Genomic DNA, 23,075 nt, shown 5'->3' with positions numbered 1-23,075 from the left:
CTACAATTATTAGCGATCTTGTGAATCCGCTCTTGACGTGATTGCGGCTGAATAATGTCTGACATTGAAGTGGACTCTTAAAACTGGGGCTCCATCCAAATTCACACCAGGAAGGCTTAGATGCGTGGTGTTACTCGTAAGTGCTACATGAAATATTCAATAGGCGCATTTTTCATTAGATATTCGCTTCAGGTGCAAGTAGAGACAGAGGCTAGGACAAAGCTTCCTTTCGCATTGAAAAGATTGAAAAGTAAACGTGCGTATGGATGTCTTTGATGATGCTAATAATGTGTATGTTACCTTTGTGCGCGCACTGCAACAGCTCGACTACAAAAGGCTGTCGTCTCTCTTTTACTGAGCCAAAGGGGACAGAGGGAATATTTAATCTGAAAAATAATGCACGGTAATAATTTATATAGAGAATCCTCTCAGGGGACATGCCAACCCTCACACTGTAATCAATCTCCAAGCTTAATTGAGTTGGCATTACCCATCATCATCACGTTGCACTGTGGGGTGGGTAACACGTGGCTTTCATGGCTACTTGGTAAATAATCTGCCACCTGGCTGTCTCCATGGGGATATTATTGCTTTACCAAGAATATTTCACAGTGACAAGATATTAAAATGATCTGTTAGGCAATCATTTATTCCTTGCTTCAAAAACAAAAACAAAAAACAAAAACATGCTTTCTAACTGGGCATAGAACTGATTTGACCAGTAACCTGACCTTATGGCGTTATTTGCTTGTCTTCATAGACAGAGACACCCTTAATACTTCAATGTCAAATTTCAGGCAAAGCAATAACATCTCTGAAGAACCAAGCAGATTGCAGACACTCCACCTATTATTGTACCTTTTTACGTTGATCTTACTATACTCACAGTACTGTAATATTTTGGAACCATTGGAAATATTAGATAGATGTAAATATCTTAAATTACAACAAAGATGTAAAGAATTAGTTGTAGCTTTTGTTGCTTTATAGTTGGTACTTTCTTTTCTACCTAAATGTTAAGAAATAAAGTAAGATATTTAGAGTAATGCTTTCATGTTTAGAGAAACTGACACTAGCAGCACCCACAGGCAACGTAACCTCCCCTGTAAAACACTGACGGGAAAATATATTTTCCAGCCAGGCTGCAAATAATACCTAGATAAACAGTTTTTATTTGTTGCTGTTTCTAGGCACAGCAGAAGCTTCAGAAAAGACGGGAGAAGTGTGTCATCTCTGCTTATCGACTGAGGAAAGCAGGTCAGGCGGATTCACAGCAAGTTTCTCACCATGTGACAGGTGACATAAAGTATGTGGGCAGATTACAGTGAATCTCTCCAATACAGATTCACTCAGGGGTAGAGAAACAGACGCTGAAGCCTTGAGAAGATTTATGAACTTGGAGATAGTGAAGACAGGGCAACCAATCAAAGGGTAGCAGTTTAAATGGGTTTAGATCAGGTATAAGTCTGATTTAAAGACATCTGCTGTACTTTGAGAGAGAGTGGAGATGTGGGTCTGTTGTGTGGGATTGTGGCACTGATGGCAAATTGCTAGCCTGTGGAGCATGCCCCTTTAATATAAGAGGGTGTGAAGCCTAATAGCTAATCACTGAACTGCCTCAGGTTTATGGACAACCAATCTCTACCGTTTATCTGTAACTTGTGACTCAAATGTGAAAGCCAGCTCCTCTCAAAAATCCACATACCATTCAGAGGAAACTTTTAACAAACTTTTTAATTTATTTTAGAAGAAGACAGTTTGTAAAAAGCACCTAATCTTAGTTTCCTCTTAGATTCTCCGTCCTCTGATTAAAAGTGTTTGGTACTGTTGATTCAAGCTTATTAACGGTTTGTTAGTTTTTTTGTTTGATATCTTCATCCTCTTTCAGAAAAAGAAAATTCTAGCATAGGCTGCCTTGTTTGTTTTGGTGCAATACAACATTCAGTTCTTTGATTTGTCACCGCCCATTGGCTCTGAGAATAGAGACTTTTTGTATAATGTGTAGTGATACTTTGCTGCTCATTAACATTCTCTGGGGATGTGTTGCTAACTGTAGGCTCTAGTCTGTCTGGGACTATATTAGACTTCACTCTGAGCTTTATTTTAATACAATCTGACCCAAAATAACTGCCTTAGCTGGAACTACAACAACTGAGCTGATTTATGATGTTGAACAAGTCCCTTTTGCATAACATTACAGTCACAGGCCATCACAAGACCATGAATGCTTGTATTGATCACAGGCTCCTGAAAATGTGCTGTTCAGTTTTGTAGTTTTTGAGTATTCAGACCCTTTGCGACAGTGTTTACTAACGTGTGCATTGTGTCACTGAAGGTAACTCCTAAATATTCCACCATTAGAAATACATGTAGAACACCCCCAGTGTAATTTCTCTGCAATGTATCAATGCAAAGTTGGATAGACAGTCATATTGCATTACAGTCTGTCATTTTTCTGTATCCTGTTCTGTGGTATAGATCTTTTAACATCTAATGTCTTTTTATCTAAGATAATATAATGCAGTTCCACCACAAATTTCAGCAACAAGCGTGATAGTGTAAATAATTCATGATTAATTTGCTAAGTGGGTTGGATAAGATAGCCTGCCACACACAAACTGTTGAAAGTAGTTATTATCGACATCTCATTGTTTGTAGCTCTAAGGGGAAGGGAGGCTGGCTGTCAGAAGAAAAGCTTGATAATTTGTTTTGTCTTGTATTTTCGGAACTAGCTATTTTCTGCTCAAGACTGGTGTCAGCAATGTTAATAACATTTTTACTTATTTTTACCACTACACTGTGTTTGTTTTCTAAATCAAGAGAAAACATGTGTTATCCCAAAGTAATAGTTTTTTCCTCTGCTTCTGTAAATAAACTAATAGAGACCATTTTTGTTATAATATTATCAGGCATTTTAGTGGATTGCAAGCAGTGCGAGAGCTAAAATATATTGCTGGACCAACTGAAAAGAAAATATGGATCTAGGATGTTGTTTTTTGAGTGTTTCTAGCTATACAAAAATTCTTGCAGGCTTCCATTGATCTGCTCTTGTTACAGGTTAGGTTCACATGTGTAGTTCATGACGTTGTATTGTTGTGACACGTTCTGGCTGGGTTCCTATCAGCAGCATGATTGACTGTGATCTGCAGGGACTGGCCAATCTCTCAGTGTGAGTAACACCTCATTCCTTGGTCTGTCAGGGTCATTGAGCTCGTCTCCTCTGCTCTTCTCTGCACTAAATCAATCTGTTTGTTCTGATGACTCAGACAACACCCTTTAGCCTGTTAGATCTCCTGGTGCTGCGTTCACAGGCTGTCCGACAAATCAGTGAGAGAACTGAGTTGGAACAAGACGTCCTTATTATGAAGATAGGTTTAATTGGTATAGAGATCACCCATTGACTTTTACTACAATTATTTGAACATCAATTACTTTAACACATTACTTGACTTAACGATTTAAAAGCCAGTCTGTTTGGAGTGACTAAAATATTGAATCCAAAGCCATAGGAGCAGTGAGGTTGCTGCATCTTGGCAAAGAGATTGTTGGTATTGTCCTCTGACTCACGTTGTCTGAATATACTCTGAAAAGCTCAAATGTTCTTACTTATAAAATTAATTTTATATTACCATCAAGGCTTTTAGTTAGGTCCTCATCTTACAAAATGTTTAGATATTGAGATTGTGCCTTTACACATTTACTTATTGGATTCTGTTTACAAGTTTGTAAACCAATAGATAATTAAAGATGTAAGCTACTGGAGTTTCACTCCAAACTCAAATTGGTCCAGCTATTGATACCTTGCAGCTGATGTTATCAACATTTCCTGGAGGTGTGAAGCTAATTGAAAGAACTACTTTGTTCAGATGTTGTTCAAGTTAGACTTGAATCTGAGCTTCATTTTAACACAATTTGACCAGAATTTTGACCAGACTTAGTTGGAACTATAACATGTGAGCTGATTTGTGCTGTTAAATGTTAAGTTGTTAAAAGTCCATCTGAAATAATGACCAGATTTTCAAAATTCAAAACTGGGACACACATGGGTTGGGATGGTTGATGTTAATAAAACTCTGAAAAGAGCACGTAGCATTGTCCATTTTCAACTCATTTGTGGGTCAGTCATAATCTGAGTTCTGTCTGTACCATTTTCATTTACAGTTTTCTGTGTTTTATCTTAACAAATGGCAATCTATACTCCTCTTTACTGTTGGTGGGTAACAAATTGGTCAAAAATACGGACATTTGTGACATTTCTTATATGGAGAAGTCTGGTGGGACGGGACACAGGGCTCAAAACTGGGACTGTCCCGGGTAAATATGGACGTCTGTTCACCCTAAGCTCTTAGCTACCCTTACAGGCTAGCTAGCAGTATCCAACAGTTTTTCAATTAGTCTCTCTCCCTTTAAAAAAAAAAAAAAATCAAAAACCTAAACCCATGAATGCTTGTGTTGATCACAAGCTCCTGAAAATGTGCTGTGTAAATCCATTTTGTATTTTTTCTTGAATCTTGAAACTTTTTTGTGTTTTCGAATATGTGTTGTGTTGTAATTGTTCATATTACGTTGTTCATTACAACATTGTTCATTACATTTATATTTATTTATTTACAGCATACTTGTTCATATATAGTATATCTTTTGCTCATTTATATATGTCATACATATTTATATTTTCTGTAGCACATCCTGTATATTTGTTCATAGTATATATTGTTTACATTACATCTGCTTATATATCCCCCATGTTTATTCTACCTAATTCCCTTCTGTTCATACTGCAATATTTATGTGTATATATTCACTACAATCTAAACAGTTATAAACTGTATATTGTCTATATTATATATATACTCTACATTCAGTATATATCACACGTGCTGCTCCTTGCACTTCTGATTAGATGCTAAACCACATTTTGTTACCTTGTATTTATACATGTGTAATAACAATAAAGTTGAATCTAATCTAATCTAATGAGTGCATTGTGCCGCCATGGCCACTGCTAACCATTCCACCAATAGAAATGCATATCAAACACCCCTAGAGCGATGTCAACATGTAACAGTAGATACATGGGTCTTTTGTTTGGTTTTAAAATGATTTTAGCCAATGTTACCTCTCTGGAGTTACAGAGAGTTTGCAACAAAAAATACATTTAATACTGTTCCACTGATAATGTTTGAACACTGTTGGTAACTAATGATTCCTTGGTCTAATATTTCTGTGTCAGGTCTGTGACTAAGTGGCCGTCATCAATTTTTAGTATTATTTTGCGTCCTAGTCTCATAATATAATTTCTCTCATTTCATTCTTATTTTTCAACAGCCTTCTCTTTTCCCCATCCAATTTCCTCCGCTCATTTGTTTCACCCGGTTCTTGCTTCCAACCATAACCTCCCCACATCTATCTCGTCCTGCAGATTCAACACTCTAATTCGCCGCCCTCTCTGTCTCTTTCTGTCACTCCCTCTCTCTTTCTACCACCTGTCTGCACAGCTCTCATTTACCCCCCTTATCTGCTTCTCCTGCCCCATCTTCTCCCCCTGTGCAGTCCTCATGCTATGACAGATTCCATCCCATTTTTGTCTGATAAAATCGGGCAGCCACTAACTAACCAATTTATTATTCACAGCCTGCTCACCACATTGCCTAGCGCCTGTCAACACCTTCTCTCTGCTATGTCTAATATGGGCCGTCTCCGCTGCGTTTTCCCCTCTGACATATTTTTTCTGTGCTTCCATTTTGCCAAGCTGTTTCGGTCTTGTAAAAGGTCTGTTGTGTAATGGTTAATAAATGATGAGATGGACTTTGGATGGCCAAAAGCATGTCAAGTGTGATGCCATGGACGGCTCTGGCCTGGTGCCTAATGCAGTGAACTTGTTGCTTTGCAGTTTAAGTACTGGTTCTGGTTCAGACATTTTACTAACTGAGATGATAATGGCTCCATTTTTCTTATAGGACAAGATATCTTTGACACAGCTTCATTAGTTTTCAGAGATAGGCACTATGTCTCGGTTATTATGATTAGCATAGATCTTGTATTGTGTGATGAAGAGATTATGGCTTCATTAGCGTGCCTAACTAAGCTTTTGCAGCTCAAGTGAGTGGTCAAATAATTTTACAAATGTCTTTTTTTTTTTTATTATAACTAATCGTGCTTATCATCATGGGTTCTTTATGTATACAATTTACTAACCCTGCAATTTAATGACGTGCATGTGATTACGATTATTAGTTTAATCTCCTCTCAGATATGAATTCCCCAGAATGTGTTTGAAATATGTGCTTTGAACTGAATCTTCATATTAAAAATGCTAATTCAATTGCAATACTTGCAGAATGATTGCAATTGAGTATTATTCAAGAATTTCCTTTGACACAATAAAGTATCTGTCTATCTATCTATGAGTAAGCATTCACCCTAATATCTTCTAATCTGTGCTTCAAAACAGAACCTAAAAAATGATAGTACCTCAGTATTATTGTTCATATAAATAATTACAGCTTTATTTTTACGACTGCTTAGCTTCGAATCTGCTCACTATTTTTCTCAATAAAAATGCCAAGCTGAAATACTGAGAATTAAATTGTGACTTTCTGCTCCCTCTAAACTGCTCCACAAATAAAACCCAAATAGACGACTGTTTGCTCAGATTTCAATTTAATGATAAGCTTGTTTCTTGTTCTGTTCCATTAATTCCCTGTTTGCCGGGCTGTTGGGTTTTAGCAAATGTCACTATTAGAGGGCTGATCCCACTTGCTTGTATTGCATTTGATTTGATGGGTTTTGGAACTGTTTGATCAACCGTATGCTGTCTGCGCCCTGACAAGTGAGGCTCTACTGAAGTTTAACATCATCTGCAGATCTCTCTTATTTTGTCGATTCAGTTCAGTTTTTAGTATTTACTCAGTCTGTTTGTGTGGTTGTGTGTGTGTGCGGCTGCTATGAAGTGGGTTCCCCTGGTAATATAACGCTGCTTCTAGTATGTTTTGCTTGTGTGAATTTGAACATGGGCTTGTGCATATTGGTTTAGAATAATGGTTTGAATAAAAAAGAATAGTGTATACTGTGCACCCTAATGCACTCATAAATTCACAAACTGTTTCAGATCATTACGCTGCCACCTGCCTGCAGTGCTGCCTCTCTGGGTTTTAATTATCTATTTGTGCGTTTCACTTCAATTTCTGTCTGTGGTCTGCTGTCTCCTCCTCTTTTCGACCTGTTTTACTTTGTATTGATCCTCCATGCTGGGGACTGAGGCAGTAGCTTTTAATGAATGCCAGGGCCTAATGGCTTTATCATTGGCCCAGATAGCCTCATCTCAACCACAGCTATGGTGTTGCTGTAAATTGTTTTCTTAACTAAAGTCATGTAAGGAATTTCAATTGGGATGCAGTCAATAGGTTGCGTTCAAGTGAGAATGTACTATTCTGAAATGCCTATAGTTTAAAATTTAGCTGGAGGATAGATCTGAATTCAGTATGAAATTTACTGTTTAAATGTCAGACTGCAGATTTGTTGACCTGGTGTATAGTTATAGGGCCCATATTGCCCTGTTTTCTGATCTATGTTATGTTGTTTCTTCATCAAAAAGTATCTGGAGTTTTGTTTCATTCATACATGTTTATCGCACAAATGTTGCATATTTAGGCTAAGTTGTGTTCTCAAGCAGAAAGCACTGTCTTATACCTTTGTGATGTCATGTTGTAATACAGCAAGTGTTTCACTGTGTCTTTAAACTCCATACACATTCACTATAGAATCATTTGGATAATTTCATCCCTGGAATTTCCAGTCTACACTCAACAAAAGATAAAAGGTAGCTGTTAACCTTGAAAACTACTGCTTTACGACTGCTTTAAGACATATAATATAAATGCATACTTTAAAAAAAAAAAGCTTATAAAATCATGTGACATCTTTTGTATTTTCACACCTTTGATTAGTTAAATTCATGTTTAAACTTTTGTGTATTGAAACCTTAATACATACATGCAGCCAATGTCAGAATAGATTTCACAGCATTTTTGAAATGATGCAGCAGCACGTTGCTATGTGAGTAAACGCAGAGAGCCAGATGCCAGGTTATGTGTGTACAAAGCAGACCTGGCAAAGTTGTGGGACTGCTGCACGTGTGAATGGGGTCATAGCGGAGTCTTCTGGAATTTTGTAGCCAGCATTTACTGGAGACTATGTGTGAATGGGGCTGTATACTTGGGCTCTGAGGCAACATGGTTAGGTTGTGCTACATTCACTATCAAGACCCACTGCTTCAGTTGGCTCTGGTTGCCAGCTAGTTCCAATCAGAGGGAGAGTCAGCTCAACCATTTCCGGTGTAGTGTAATGTCTATGAGGTTTTTGCCAAGTTGCGCTCAAATCAATAAATCCTGACAGATCAGGCAGTGAACAGGGAGCTGTGAGTCAATGTCACTGACAACATGTTAAACACTTTACAAACGTGAGGAAAACTTCACTGTGAGCGCAGGGGTGGCAAATATATTTTATAAATGTATAGTATTGCAAATGATGTTTTGGAGATGTGCAATTTAGAATATCAACTGTATTTTGTATAATAAAATATTAATTGAAAAAAAAGACATTGAATTGTCAAATGTAATTCCCATACAAGGGTATAAAGTGATATTTCTGCCATTTGATGGTTAATTTTATGCTCCATTCACTTTTGTGACTTGAACCTCAACCAGTACATTCATTCATTCGTTCATTCATTTAAATATATTGCCTGAATATCATTATCAAGTTATTGTAAAAAAGATATAAATGTTTGCCAACATTGCCCACCCGTACGTGAACGCAGCCTATAGGGCTGTATGACCTGCCAATTTGGGCTCTAGTGCACTACACAGCATGGAGCCCTGGGGTTAACCATGACTGACAGCAAAGTAAATGCGTTAGGTGGAGCGACATCATTACACTGTTTGTTGTTATTCTGTTGATTGATTCGTCAGCTCCTGCCCGGCCATCTGATCCCTCTCGCTGATGGCAGTGCAGCTGGCATATGAGGAGCGACATTTCGGATAACACGGTGGTGTCAGATGCACCCGTTTTACCCATGACCCACCCGCAAGCAGAATAATCACGCAGGGACAGTGGTTGCGCAGCACCTGTGAGACGACTGCATGTTAAGATAAGGCTGTAAGACTCCCTACACTGCACAGGAGCTAAAGCAGGGCAGATAGGCTCTTTATCTTGCCTCACCTTTTGCACTCTTTATCCGATTTTCTATTCTTCCAGTGTGCCACCTTCCTTTCCTGCCTGTTGTTTGTGACTCCTGCTAATTTGTCTTTGTCTCCTCCTTGCTTTTCCTCTCCTCCCATCTTCTCCCTCTATCCCTCCCTGCCGTCTCTGTGCAACAGTGTGCAATCTTTCCTTTTCCTCCCAACAGACAGACGAGGAGAAAAGACGACCAAAACAGATAGAGGGAGAGGGAGGAGAGGCAGATACATAAAGAGGCTCATAGGAATTGATGGGATGACAGACTGGTCGCGGGGGACACACACTGAATGAGAGGAGGAGGAGGAGAGAGAGAGAGAGATAGCAGAGAGATGCGGACCCAGCCAGCTCCAGTGACAGAGTAGACAAAGGTAGCTTTAGTGCATGTGCTCCCTCGATTTCATTCACGTCTCTGTGTCTCTCCCACTCCTTTCTCCACACACACAGCCTGGAGCTTAGTGAGCGAACCTGTGTGCTTTGAGAGAGTAGCGATATCTAGACTTCAACACATGGACTAACTTGCACAAGCGTATTGTAAGACTCATTATAGCAAAGGGAACACCCTAATCACTCTCAACCGTCAACATGGGTCTGGTCATGGGCACTTTCTCAATGCAATCCAAGCAGATGAACTACCACAAAGGTAAGGATTATTTTGTGATTTTTAAATACTTCTCGTGTATACTTGCGTGACTTTTCTGTAAACACATACATGGGGCTGTCATATGAGAGGAGCACCTGTCTTGTTGCGTGTTCGTTTGAGCCACTGATGGTGTCATGTAAAGTATGTTTGCGTCTGAAACTCATGAATATTGCACTGAAAATGCATTATGGGGATGAGCGTGGATGTAAACAGCAGCCTGGACGTAAACTTAAACAAAAAAAGAAGTCAAGTCAATGAAGGGTTTTTATGATGCAATCTCAAGCCCATCTGTCCTCTGTTTGAACTGTGTTTTTAGAACTGTGTGCACTGGCTGTGACATTGGGTATGTCTATAAAAGGGGATGGTATTCACCCCTCCTGGCTCTTCAACCCAACCTGCTCCCTGTCTGCCCAGCTACTGTTTGACAAGAGGGAAATGGCACTGACACTTGACTCATGCATGCTAATGTGTTTGCTGTTTATATTCATGAAATACTGTGGACGCCAGCATCTTCAGCCAACGAAATGCTGTACTGTGTCGTAAAGTCATGAGCCGTAAGCATAAATAAGAATATGTAAAAACAGAGCAGTCATATGAATGGATTTGACAGAATCAGTATTCATTAGTTAAGTAATACAATTGTCAAGACTAAATTTCAAAATAAATGACATATACTAACTTTGCTGGTCTATGATATATTGTATCTAAGACCTATATTATTTTCATGTTTCTTTTGCTCTTAAGTACTGTTGTGGAGTTATTTAAATAATATAAACCTCTGCCAAAAAGAACAAAATATCATTTTTATTGAATCCTACTGTACCTATACCTTTAGAAACATGTTCTGAAATTCATGGGATTCTAGTTTTTCAGTTCATATTTTAGCCTTCTGTTATATGTTAAAGCTCCTGGTCTTGTTTACAATATGCACTCTGAACAAAATCCTTTTTAAACATCCAGCAGCTGCAGTGTTTGTCACAAAAATTGTATATTGATTTTTTTCCCAAATTGTTGCATCACTTCCACTAATTGTTCAAATTAATCTCTGTTGATCAATGTTTCCAGCCTCTGTCCTGTTCCTTCTCACCCCAGATCACACACGTATGACACATCCCACTTCACGCTGCACCACCTGTCTCCTGTAACATCCGCACAAATCCTACTGAATTGCTAATTGGGCTTCTGACCAATCAGTGACAGAGATCAGCACAAACAGGCTGTGTGTCACATATGTCGCCAAAACTGGAGGCGACGTGAGCAAAGAGATGGAGAACTGTGAAAACTGTGTAATAATCCCAGTGGGAAGATAAAAGTTGTAAAAATATGAAACATTATAGCTCAACCACTCAGACTCTTACAGTAATCAATACAGAGGTTTGAGTGGAGCCTGTAAGGGTAGATGGAAAGCACTGTATATATAGGATAGAGCGTGGGTTGTTTATTTAAATTCCCAAGATGAGCCTCATTCAACGGCATGGCAACAGCTCCCACTTCAGATCTCTGCTTGACACATACTTGAGGCATATTATTTATATTCAAGCATATTTGCAGCTTTAATATCAACCCAATTTCAAAAATGTTGGAGCTCAAATGTTGAAACAAATGTCAATAAAACATAATGCAGTGACATTACTCATTTCAAATATCAGTATTTGAGAAAGTGATTAACAAACCTGTTGACACGTTTTTATCATCTGGTTTCAAAAAGTAGATTCTAGATTCCACAAAAGGGGGTGACTAAATTTTACCTAGCTCACGTCAGACTGATATTTGTGGCATTCATTGAGCTGAACTGAGTTTTGCAACGTGGAACTTGGTTATCTGAATCTGATCGATGTCACAACAGAACAGAAAAAACAAACTTCTGTTACAACCAGTTAAGGTAAAAGCACAGACATCTTCTCTGTACACAAATGCACAAAACACTTAACTTCTGCACATTTTTCACAAACAAAATTGTCGATTTTGATGCAAAAATAGGCTGAAGTACATCAGTGTCACCATGTTTGTTTTGGTTCATTTGGAGGCTTTCCTTTTGGCTTCCGCACAAACCTCAGTGCTGCTTTGTGATTGGTCCAGAAAATCAGTTATCCTTACAATAAGTGCATGGATGGATTCTTATGAGTATATGAACTCAGAAATGTTGAGAGAATGCATCTTGCTTTGCAAGGTTAGACAAAATGTAAGCATTTAAACTATCCTTAAATGCATCAGATGGTAATAATACACTGCATATGTATATGGCCTGTTTTATGCCCTGTCATCATACCATAATGTTACCAGTAAATGTAATGGTGTATTGTGTGATGGTTGGTGGGGGTAGCCATGTTTGAGTTTGTCAATCCCTGGTGGCAGCTGTGCCTCTAGAGGTGGCTTCATCCCATTTACTTTGAATAGGGAATGAATAAGTGCTCAAAATTGTTACGTTTCTTTTGTGTTGCAATGTTTCAAAAATGTTTCAAAATTTTGAGTGAAATTGCTTTGAAATTATTCTTCTTTTTCCACATTGTGCTTACTTTACTGGACTTTGAGTTGAATACTAAGTAGTGTTTCTCTGTGGAACAAAACTCGGCCATGCTGTCCTCTTTGTTTGCAGCCTAACCCATTTACTAGTTAGAGATAGCAACAATGCCTACACAGCAACGGATACACACGTATTTTTAGCTGAGAGCTTCTGAGGGCAAATACTGCATAACCTTGCAGAGATTGAAGTTGGTGAGATGAGAGGCTGTTTGAAGAAGCCAGGAAGCAGTGAATGAAGAAAAGTGGAAGAGAAATGTTGAGGAAAAGTTGGGAGAGGGGAGGTGACTCCTAAGGGGAATGCAGAGTGAGTTGTGTGTATTTCACCATCTGCTGCAGCATTATAAAAAGTGGTCAAAGGAAAGCAGGACAGGATTGGTTTTACATGGAAGGTTGGCCCATCCTTGATTCCAGTCCAGAATGGGGAAAGCCACGCAGCTGAGACCGTCCCTGAATGAACCGCATCCAAAGTGCTTTTCAGGATAAACCTCTAGCAGCAAATATAGACCTTCATTTTAGGATTTACATAGCATGGGGCAAACTGCGAAGGCACTTGCAACTTGTAATTCACTGGGGCTTCCAATCCTCAAAATATCTATATGTTTTCAAATTACTTCACAAACTGTGCATTACTTTCTAACTACCATTGTAACCATACATGCTGAATAGAAAATAAATTGGAAAAGGAAGGTTACGGCAGATAATGTACTTTCTGATGGTGATTTGCTTATTGATTTTGGTGTGTTTGACAGAGTAGTTTTTGATGGTGTGCAAAATGTAAAAAAACATATTGATATACTGTATTGTTCAATTTGACTATATTAAAAACAACAAACAAAAAACATATTAAATCGATTTGAAATATATGGAATATATTGTGTTTTAGATGTTGTTTAGCCCTTGTTTTGATCTGGTGGTACTAGGAAAGCCAAATGGTGTTACTTGTTGTGGTGTATATATGTTGTTGACAAGGATGGACCACCTATTAGGAAAAAAGTCAGCCAGGCAAGAAGACCAAAAGCAAACAACTCTTAATATAATAGACTGTGTGACTGAGCCAAAAGAGGAGAGAGGTTCCAGACTGTTTTAAATTAAGAGAGGGAAAAAATCAATATGCAATCCTGCCTTGATTAATGTATTGAGACAGTGGGATGAGATGCAGAGTCAAATCAAATCTTCATTTCCCCAAAAAAATCCTCAGATGCTCCTTAATGTATGCAGTGTTATAACAGTGAAGCTAATTTACAACCCTGCTCCAACTGCTATGTAGCGATAAATTAAAAACATATTCAGAGACATATTGTGGAGAAGACTTGGAGACAGAAAATTGCATTCATGTGGCAATATTATAATCTGTCTATAGTTTAAAATTGAGCTGAAGCGCATGGCAGAATTTTAGACTTTGCTGTCAAAATGCAGATGTTTGGCCCTGGTTTATTTATTGTTGATATCTTTCTATTACGCAGCGGATTCACATGAAACATTTGCACAAAGTCGATGTCTCTACTCTTGAGTCAATTGTTTAATAGAGATGGATTAAATATCTGTAATATGGGTAAACATCTGTGCAGTTTCTGTATACATTTTTCTCTCATAAACCTCACCTCTCCTATAGACTTACATTGACCTCTGCAATCCATCTGGACATATGACATCTTCAAAGTCTAGAATATGTACACAAACTATTCTTCCTTAAAGTATGTTGATATGTGTGTTTTTAGATGGAGGGTCCAAAATGTATTCTCCAGAGATGTTATTGTTTTGTCTGAAATCTTCCACAAAATGTCAGAAAATGTATCAATCCCCACTAAACCAGTTTTTTTTCTACAATCACATCTGCAAATGAATGAATGAAAGATAGATGAGTTCTATTATGGGCAAACAGTAGACTTATCGTTCAATATATGAAAGCGGGAACAATATATTGTGTATTTTATTTGTAATACTGGGGAGATTTTTTGCCATTTTTACATAATAAAGTAATATTTGAGCTGTAGAAGGCTGAGTAAGTGACTTCTATGGCTTATTATTGGTTCATTTAGCTATTTTTGTTGTAGCTCAGTCTTTTTAGTGATACAGTATATTTAAAAGTAAGCGTATGGCTGTCAGTGGAATATAGTTTCAATATTATCATTTCTCACAGTATTTTTCTGTAGCAATATATTGTGCAGCAAAATGTGTTATTGTGACAGACATAGCAAGCAGTAACATTTTCATGAGATGAGCAGGAGACCAAATTAACACCAGGAAACTTTGGCAGTGCACTTTAAAACTTATTTCATCTTGGTACCATGACCTGCTTGTACAGCTGGCTCAGGGTCAGTGTTGAGGCATTTATCTGTATGTGTCCTCTTCACCTGGGGCCAAGAAATGAATTTAAAAGCTGTCACGGAGCACAAACTACACTGCTCATGTGAAATATTTCCCAGCGGGTTTCTTATAAACTACACAACCCTCTCCTTACCGCTGCATTTGTCTTTCTGTGCCATTGCTTCATTTGTTTTTGCCTCTATATCTTCCTCCATCTCTTGCTCAGCTCATAGAGTTTTACGCCTTGTTCTATTTTTTTCTTCCTTTGTCAAAGTCACCTCGTTTCACCCCCACATTTTGTCTTTTATGTTTCTGCCATCAACTTTTCTTTCTCAGCTATTGATCTAAAAGCTATTCATGCAGTTAGTGGTTATAGGGTTTATTTCTTTGTCTTCTTAAAAAAACCTTCACATCTCTTTTCATATCAAATGCGATTGGCCTTAAAGGTGCACTAAAGAATCCAGCACCTGGTTGTGTCCATGGAGATATTCTGGGGAGATTGCTTTCACTGGAATGTGCCACAGTATGGCATTAAACTTGCGTATTACTTACCTATAGGTGTTTTTTTAACAAAGCAATAAGTTGAAAAATATATATTCTACTGTAATCGTCCCACCTCTCCACAAATTGGATCTGTAAATTGACTTGGTGCTTGTCTTCGTATAAATAGTTTAATATAATATTTAAGTTTAATATCATACTATGAAAAATTCCAGGCAAACCAACAACATCTCCATGGTGACGGACCATCCACCCGGAAAGTTGCACAGTGCGCATTTAAGATTCACAGCTTCCTTTTGAAGGGCTTATATTATGCTATTTTCTGTTCTATGTTTATAATGTTTCTTCATTTCAAACATACCTAGAGTTGTGTTTTGTTTCACTCATACATGTTTAACACATAAACCCTATTTAGAGTTCCTCTGGTAATACAGGAAGTGGTCCACTGTGTTTTTAAAATCCATACACTTTCACTAGAGTCATTTGGATAATTTCAGCCCTGGAAATGCCCATCTCTATTTTATGTATTTATTTTGGGCAAGTAGGGATTTTCATTCTTAAACAATGGAACATATAACATAAGTGAAATCATAAATGAAAATAACCACAACAAAAAATTTGCTCAGAAAGGAGTGGGAAGAAGAACAAAAGGTAAAAGGTACCTGTTAGCTTGAAACCTACGACTACATGATATTATAACATGGCTTAAAGCTCACAAGAACCAGTCTTCATTAATATAGGGCCTTTAAAAGAGGTCACATCTCATTTCATTTCAGCTGTGACTGACCTTAAGATTCACAGCTTCCCTTTGAAGTTAAGCTAATCGCATTGTTGTTTTGGCCAGCAGTCAAATGTATGGATATATATGGGAGAATGTGTATGCGTTCATTGTATGTGCAGGCCTGGTTGAATTCAGAATCATGCTGCCGGGCTCCGTAGCCTATATCTCTAATAGGCTTTACTATATCCACCCCACTCTATCATCCCCGCACATCAAAAGGAGCACACCAAAAGGCCCAATTAGGACAGCAAAAAGCTTTATTAACTGCGTGCAACAAGAAAAAATGGCGCTTTTTAATCTTATCCCTGAAGCGTGTTGACTGTGAACATGAGATGATGGATCTGAGATAAAGGCTTACCATGTTGTGATGCTGTATATGTACAATGTCTTCAAGCTTTTTCAAAATCTTGACTTAATTTAAGATTGCATGTGTTTGATCACCCACTGCTACAAATTAAACTAATTGTCATGCTTTCCATTATACTAAAAAATCACTGCTGCGTATAAATAGATGTGTTATTTGCATAATATTCAAAGGCAATTGCTCCACTCAGTTATTCAAACATATAAACAATATTTTCTGTGCAATTTGACTCTGCCTTGTGTTGCCTTCAGGTCCTTATGATACTGGAGCCAATGAGAGAAATGCAAATGAATATAGATAGCTACTTATGGCCCCCTCTTTGCCTCTTGACTGTATGCACTCTAGTGGCCGCATGACGCACATCGCTACACAAACTTAATGGAGCAGACGTAATGAGATATGAAAAGGAAAGTTATTTTGCCAATGTGGCGTTTTGCAAAGTCTAAACACGAGCAGCAGATACTCACTTTATTCAAATTGAAAACATTAAATATGATTATGACTTGAACTGAACCTCTGTTTTATGGTGAAAATAAACATTGTTAAACAGAAAATTAATCTCTTATGCAATTATCCTGTGTATTATGAGTTCCTTGTAAATTTGGTGAGTTAAAACAATGTTGATTATACTTGTTTTTTCATTTTCGTTCTCCGGTTCTCCGTTCTTCAGTTCTCCACTAGAAAAAATATAGAATGAATGAAAAGCTTAGAGATAGACCATATCCTAAATTATGTAATCTACTATTTGAGTAAAGACTGGAAAACATGGCCTAATTCAAATTTGATCTAATGGTATGAAATCAAGAAAATTTGCAGCAACCACAAAAATCACAATATATTGCTAGACAAAATAGTTCAAATTTCAGACTGTCTCCATAAAATATATCAATTAATTAGAACCCAACCCTAGTTTGAACAGGTCTAGTTGCTTCTACATCATTGCAATATAGAGTTAGTGCCTTAGAGGAGGTTTCAATGCTTCCAATGTTGTCTGCTTTTGTTCAGTGACCTTAACAAAATAAAAAGCTGTTTTGGTGAAAGCAAGACAGATCTCGAACATCTCCTCTGTATACAGCGCTTTATATAACAAATAAATCAGACCTAAAACAATTTTCTGTATTTTGGCTCTCACTGCAAAGTCAATATGTGCTGTTTCTCTCTCCCTCTGTGTTTTGAAGGTGTTTTGTTATGAAAGCCGCTGAAATAGAAATACCTCTCCTCCTGCTGTCTTTATTCAGCTGCCCTTAAACTGTCAGTCCAGGGTTAGTCTATAGTGATTCACAGTGGTGTCAGGGTGCCCTCTTATCTTCATCTTTTCCTCAAGAAACTAAACAGGCAACTCATAGAAACACACTTGTATTGCTTTGTTATTGTAGTGTAGTGTTGCAGCAGTATAAATTATTGAAGCACTTAATTATTTAGTGCCGTGAAAATTGATAACAGTCCCCAAAAAATCAGAACTGCCAAAAATTTTATCTTCAAATGGCAATGGAGGTGCTTTTTTTTGCTACATTGAAATGTTCTCTTCCTCTCTCTTCCTGTCAAACAGCTAATCACTTTTATCCCTCAGTATTAGCGCTGTGGCTTAGTTTTTCAGTCACAGTTGGAGCTAAACGCCCAATAGAGTCGCTGTGCCTTCTGTCCCTGCTTGAGTCCAGCTGGAGTTTTCACAGAAGAGAATCTCAACTGTTTACTTCTCTCCCTTGATCCTATTTACAATGCCTGTTGACTTTTCAAACTTTAATTTCTTCCCTAACTTTTTCGTCTTTATTTTGGCATGGTAGGACACAGAAATTATGCAAAAGCTTTAAACTTTCTGCTGAGAAAATAGGCTTTCATCTATTTTATGTAACTCAAATGCATTTATATTTGTTCCATGTGTAAATATGCCAGAATTCTGTATCTCCAAGTTCTAATTAAAAACGCACTATGTCACTTTTCTTAAGGATCTGCCACAAATTTGTCTCCATGGAGATGTTATTGCTTTCCCTGGAATGTTCCCTATACATTAATAAATTCTTGTCCCTTTGTGGTTACCCTTAAACTAAGAATTATCAAATAGTACTTGCATTGCATAGCCTGTATATTGTTTTGTACCTCTTAGTTCTCAGTTCATGTCTTTATTGAACATGGACAGCCCCAGTGTGCTTAAAGTGCCCATATTAGGCTATTTTTGGATCTACAGTATGTTCTAATAGCAAAGGAGAAATTCAATTCTGTGGATAATTTCAGCCCTGGAATTGCCTATCTCTACTGAACTAAAGGTAAAAGGAGCTGTTAAATTGAAAACTGCCAGTTCATGACATCACAGTGTGGAACAGAGCATTTTGAGCTTTGAAGATGTAGCTTGACTGATAATAAATGGTTACTCAAACGTGTGAATGAAACAAAACACAACTCCAGGTATCTTTTTGAGGAAGTAACAACATTAGAATATGACTTAAACTTTACAAGAGTCAATTGCAAGTAATATAGGACCTTTGTAGTGAAGTCTTTGCTTCACTTAGTAGTATTTTTGTTAAGACAGATTACTAATATCTATTGCAACATTTAGTTTTTTGTTTATTTTAATGTGAAAAATGCAATCAAGCTGACATTGTGATATTTCTTACCTGGTAAAATTGCTGCTACATGAAACAGAGAGATGTGGTGAGCTGGTGTTTATAGGGACATAAAAGATCTAGTGAGCAGCTCGAGGCTTGTTACACACAGAGAATTAGGCTTTCACAAGAGCAATAAAGATACTAAACAACTAGGATGGGAATTTTTGTTGAACGGACACAACAGATTTTGGGATGTTAATGACCACGGGGACATATACTGGCTAATTGCTTTATGTCTTTATGCTGTTTTTCCCCTCTGTGCTTCTACTCCCCCCTTCCTCTTTTGGATGATCAATATCGGAGCTTGCTTAATTATTCTCTTCTCTTCATAATGTGATGGGATCCCTGAAGTGGCACATGTGCTAATAAAGACACAGCACCGCGTCAGTGTGAGAAACCATTTGGACTGCTGTAGATATTAGTATTGATTTTCCTAATAGACATGTTCTTTGCAGTCCAAACTCACGGTACAGACGAATTACCAAGCCTCGTGTGCCAACAAGATGGTTTCATACGGTTACATGATAGATCTATAATCTATAGCCACCCAGTGGCTATAGATTATGGAGTATTTAGAGGGAGAGGAATGCCTTTCTCACTGTGCTAACTTTAGCTCACAGGTTTGCACAACAGTGGTCTCTGTAGTGTGTAACTTTAAAGATCCTATATTACACTAAACTGATTCTTGTGAGCTTTAAGACATAACGTACCCATAGTTGTGTTTTGTTTCATTCACACATCTTTGAATAATTTTGGTGTATTAGTCTGTCTACATGTCCAAAACTCAAAATGCTCTGTTCCACCTTCCACCACACTACCATATAGTTGTAGTTTTTAAGTTAACAGCTGCCTTTTACCTTTAGGTTAGTAGAGAAAGGCAGTTTCACGGTTGAAATCATCAAAATTATTCTAGTCACAGTATATGTAGTTTAACTGTTTTCTGTTTGAGAGAAGAACTCAGCCTAAATTCCGGTATGTTTGCGATGAGGAAACAACATTATAACATGGATCAGAAAAATAGCATAATATGGGAACTCTGTGGTTCAGAGCTGATTTCCTGAAGCTTCTACTCCGGTATTTCATCTTAATCAAGATCTGTGGCATTTCATTTTCTCTCACGCTTTGGCTCCATGTTTTTTTTTTTTTTTTTTTTACATCCTTTTTTTCCTCTCTTTGTTCTGTCGTCTTGACGTTTGCATATCCCACTTGCTCTGTCTTTTCTCTTCCTGTGATGCCACTCGCCCACACTTCTGGATCTCACTCTAATCTCTTCTGGAGGCTCTTTCCTCTCACTTTTTTCTGAGCAATTGTGTTTTCATTCTTGTCCCATTATTTTGCCGTTCCTCTTTCTCATGACATAGAGGGCTTTGCAAAAGAACTGTCCCAAATTGGCATAGCACAAAATATACTTCCACATTTTAAACTTCATCTTGTCTGTAGAGGTCTGAATCCCATGCATTTCAGAATATGTTTTAGCAGGTTTTATACACAAAATGACCCAATCAGTTTCAAATATTTGTCTGTAATACTTGAATATTTGTCAGTATGAATGCATAATGCTACACATATCAATCTGAAGTGAAATCACAGCCATTCAAATAGCTATTTTGATTCAGTCTTGCTGCTGTAATTTGCTTTGTTGAATGTTCTAGCTCAGAGGTAATTTCTTTACAGAGAACTTTATTTATGTATTATTTATTTATAGCAAATAATCATAACCTATCAAGTCTGTCTTTAACAGCTCGTGTGGCCAGTGTTGTTGTCTATGGCTATATCACTTAATAGAAAACGTAAAATCCATATTGTGTTTATTCATTATGGACCTTTCATCAAAATCCATCCATTATGAAACACTTAGCCATCACAGTGTATTGTACTTAAAGGTACACAATGAAACTTATCTGGTGGAAGGTCTGACAACTGCCTGCTTCTGTGGAAGTTGCATTGCTTGAAATGTTCCACGTGGTAAATTTGTTCATCTCCATGGAGCCAAGCAGATGACAGTATCAGGCCAATTTATAGGTCAGATATGTGGAGAGGCGAGTCCACTCACAGTAATAACACACGTTTTTAAAGTATTTGTTGGCATTAAAACACCTGTAGTTGAATAAATGCAATATACTAGGACAGATCAATACCATACTGTGGCAGAAAAATCAATACCATCTCCATGGAGACAAGCAAGTGACAGGCCCTCCACCAAAAAAGTCACACAGTTCACCTTAAAATAATATAACAATATAAATATGTGTAGGGAAACTAAATCTCTTCAACTAGTTAGAGTGTATTTAAAAGGTGGGATTGAGTTGTGGCTGTTTGCTTCTAGAACAATCTGCAGTCATTTATTACAGCCTGCAGGGAAACAACAGGCAATTCAACAGCGGAGTTACACAAAGACACACTTTTGAAAACACACACACTTTTGGATTGTGCTTCGTGAACCGACTTTGAAACAGAAAAACATGGCTGTCAGGAGTGCGTCAGATTACGATACAGGCGAGAAGAAGATAAAAGTGCAGAGATTTATAACAAAAGGTGTGTAGATAAGGGCCAATTGGTGTAGGCTGCACGCTAGGAGATGTATGCTGAGATAAAGAGGTGGGGGGTGTGGGATAGCTGTAGTTTAGGGCTAAATATAAAGTAGATTTCACTTTGATGCCCTGTATACTCCTATAGGCGTGCTTCCATGTTGTAAAGCTGTAAAAGTATCATTGTTTATGTATGCAGAAGGGGGCAGGAAATGGTCATACAACATGCTGCTGAGATGCCACTGGTGTCCGCTGGGACCTCATCCCATAATCTGCCATTCCCTCTGCCAATACTATGCAAAGGCATGTGTGTACAATACTGCATGTACTGTGTGTGTATGTAAGCCAGGACCATGCAGGCTCCCCACTGCTGTCCATTCTGTCTGTGCGAAGCTGTTGTCAAAGAGGAACAAGCACATCCGCCGATTCATGAGCACATTTTCACACTAGACACGGCCGATTGCACATTTTTTACTCACCAAGTCTTTCCTGCTAAATCTGTCCATATGGCTCCCTAACCATCATCTCCTGTTCATTATACGCCGTAAACAGAGAGTGACAGAAAGTGGCTCGTGTCCAGTCCATTCACACAATGAATCTGCATGGGTATTTAAGATGCACTGTGTAGCTTTTTGTTTGGGGTTCCCGCACCTGTTTGTTTCTATGGATATGTCATTGCTCTGCCTGGAATGTTCCACAGTATTACATTAAACATTTCTACCTTACATTTATTAAATTACAGGTGGTTTTATAGCTCAAAAATACCTAGAAAAACAGGCATTCTGTGAGTGGGGTTGGCTCTTCACAAATCTGACCTGTAACTTGACCTGGTTTGCTCTTCATGATGATAGAAAGGCAAAGGAATAATAGCTCCATGGAGAAAAGCATTTGATGGGCCCTACACCAGAAAAGTTACACAATGCACATTTAAGAGCAGTTAAACTGAGAAATTGCACTTGTTTATTAAGCAAAACTTTGGAGCTCTCTTATACAAAGATACTCATCAAACTCTCAGTTGTTGTTGCACATTAAAAGAGCCCATATGTCACTGTTCTTTACCAGAGATCCTATAATTAGGGTTATCTATCATGATATGCAATTTTAGTGTTGTATTGTGAGAATATACATTGCTATTTTTTCCCAATTTTCAGGATTACTTACAGTAGACCGAACAAAAATAAAATCCTTAATTTATGTTGACTTCCACTGCCCAATAGTTTACCATTGCTCTAATATGCATCCAAGTTTGTGATTAACTGTAAAGTTATTTACTCATTTGGAGCAAAGACTGGAATTACTTATCAATTAAACAATGAATCTGGGGTTCATGATTCATTCTTAGGGCTTATATAAAATAATCACATTCAGTACTGACAGACAGCGTGATAACCAAATACACACACACACAACTCCATGGTGGCACCTTCTGAAGATGGCTTGCAGCTAGCAGCCGAACTTCAGGAAGGTAATTACAACTCCAAATTTACTGCCTTAAAGGTGCACTGTGTAGTGTTGTGGAGGGTCCACCACCTGCTTTTCATGAAGATGTAATTGCTTTGCCTTGAATGTTATACAGTATGGAAATAAA

General features: G+C 37.9%; 1 protein-coding gene across 2 annotated transcripts in view; it reads left to right on the top strand.

The window, feature by feature from the left end:
- Window positions 1-23,075, top strand: part of kcnip1a (Kv channel interacting protein 1 a) — a 45,930-nt gene continuing 22,855 nt past the window's right edge. Inside the window, exons 1-2 of one of the 2 annotated variants that reach the window (XM_055159534.1) lie at window positions 1-136; window positions 1,191-1,306. The gene's annotated coding sequence lies outside the window, so the exon portion shown is untranslated. Of the gene's footprint in view, window positions 137-1,190; window positions 1,307-23,075 lie in introns of those variants that run through there. The other variant, XM_055159535.1, reaches the window with a different exon arrangement.

Source organism: Boleophthalmus pectinirostris, unplaced genomic scaffold (assembly GCF_026225935.1).
Source record: "Boleophthalmus pectinirostris isolate CB_2022bp ecotype Guang Dong unplaced genomic scaffold, ASM2622593v1 HiC_scaffold_23, whole genome shotgun sequence".
Classification (NCBI taxonomy): domain Eukaryota; kingdom Metazoa; phylum Chordata; class Actinopteri; order Gobiiformes; family Gobiidae; genus Boleophthalmus; species Boleophthalmus pectinirostris.
This window is presented reverse-complemented; position numbering and strand designations above follow the sequence as displayed.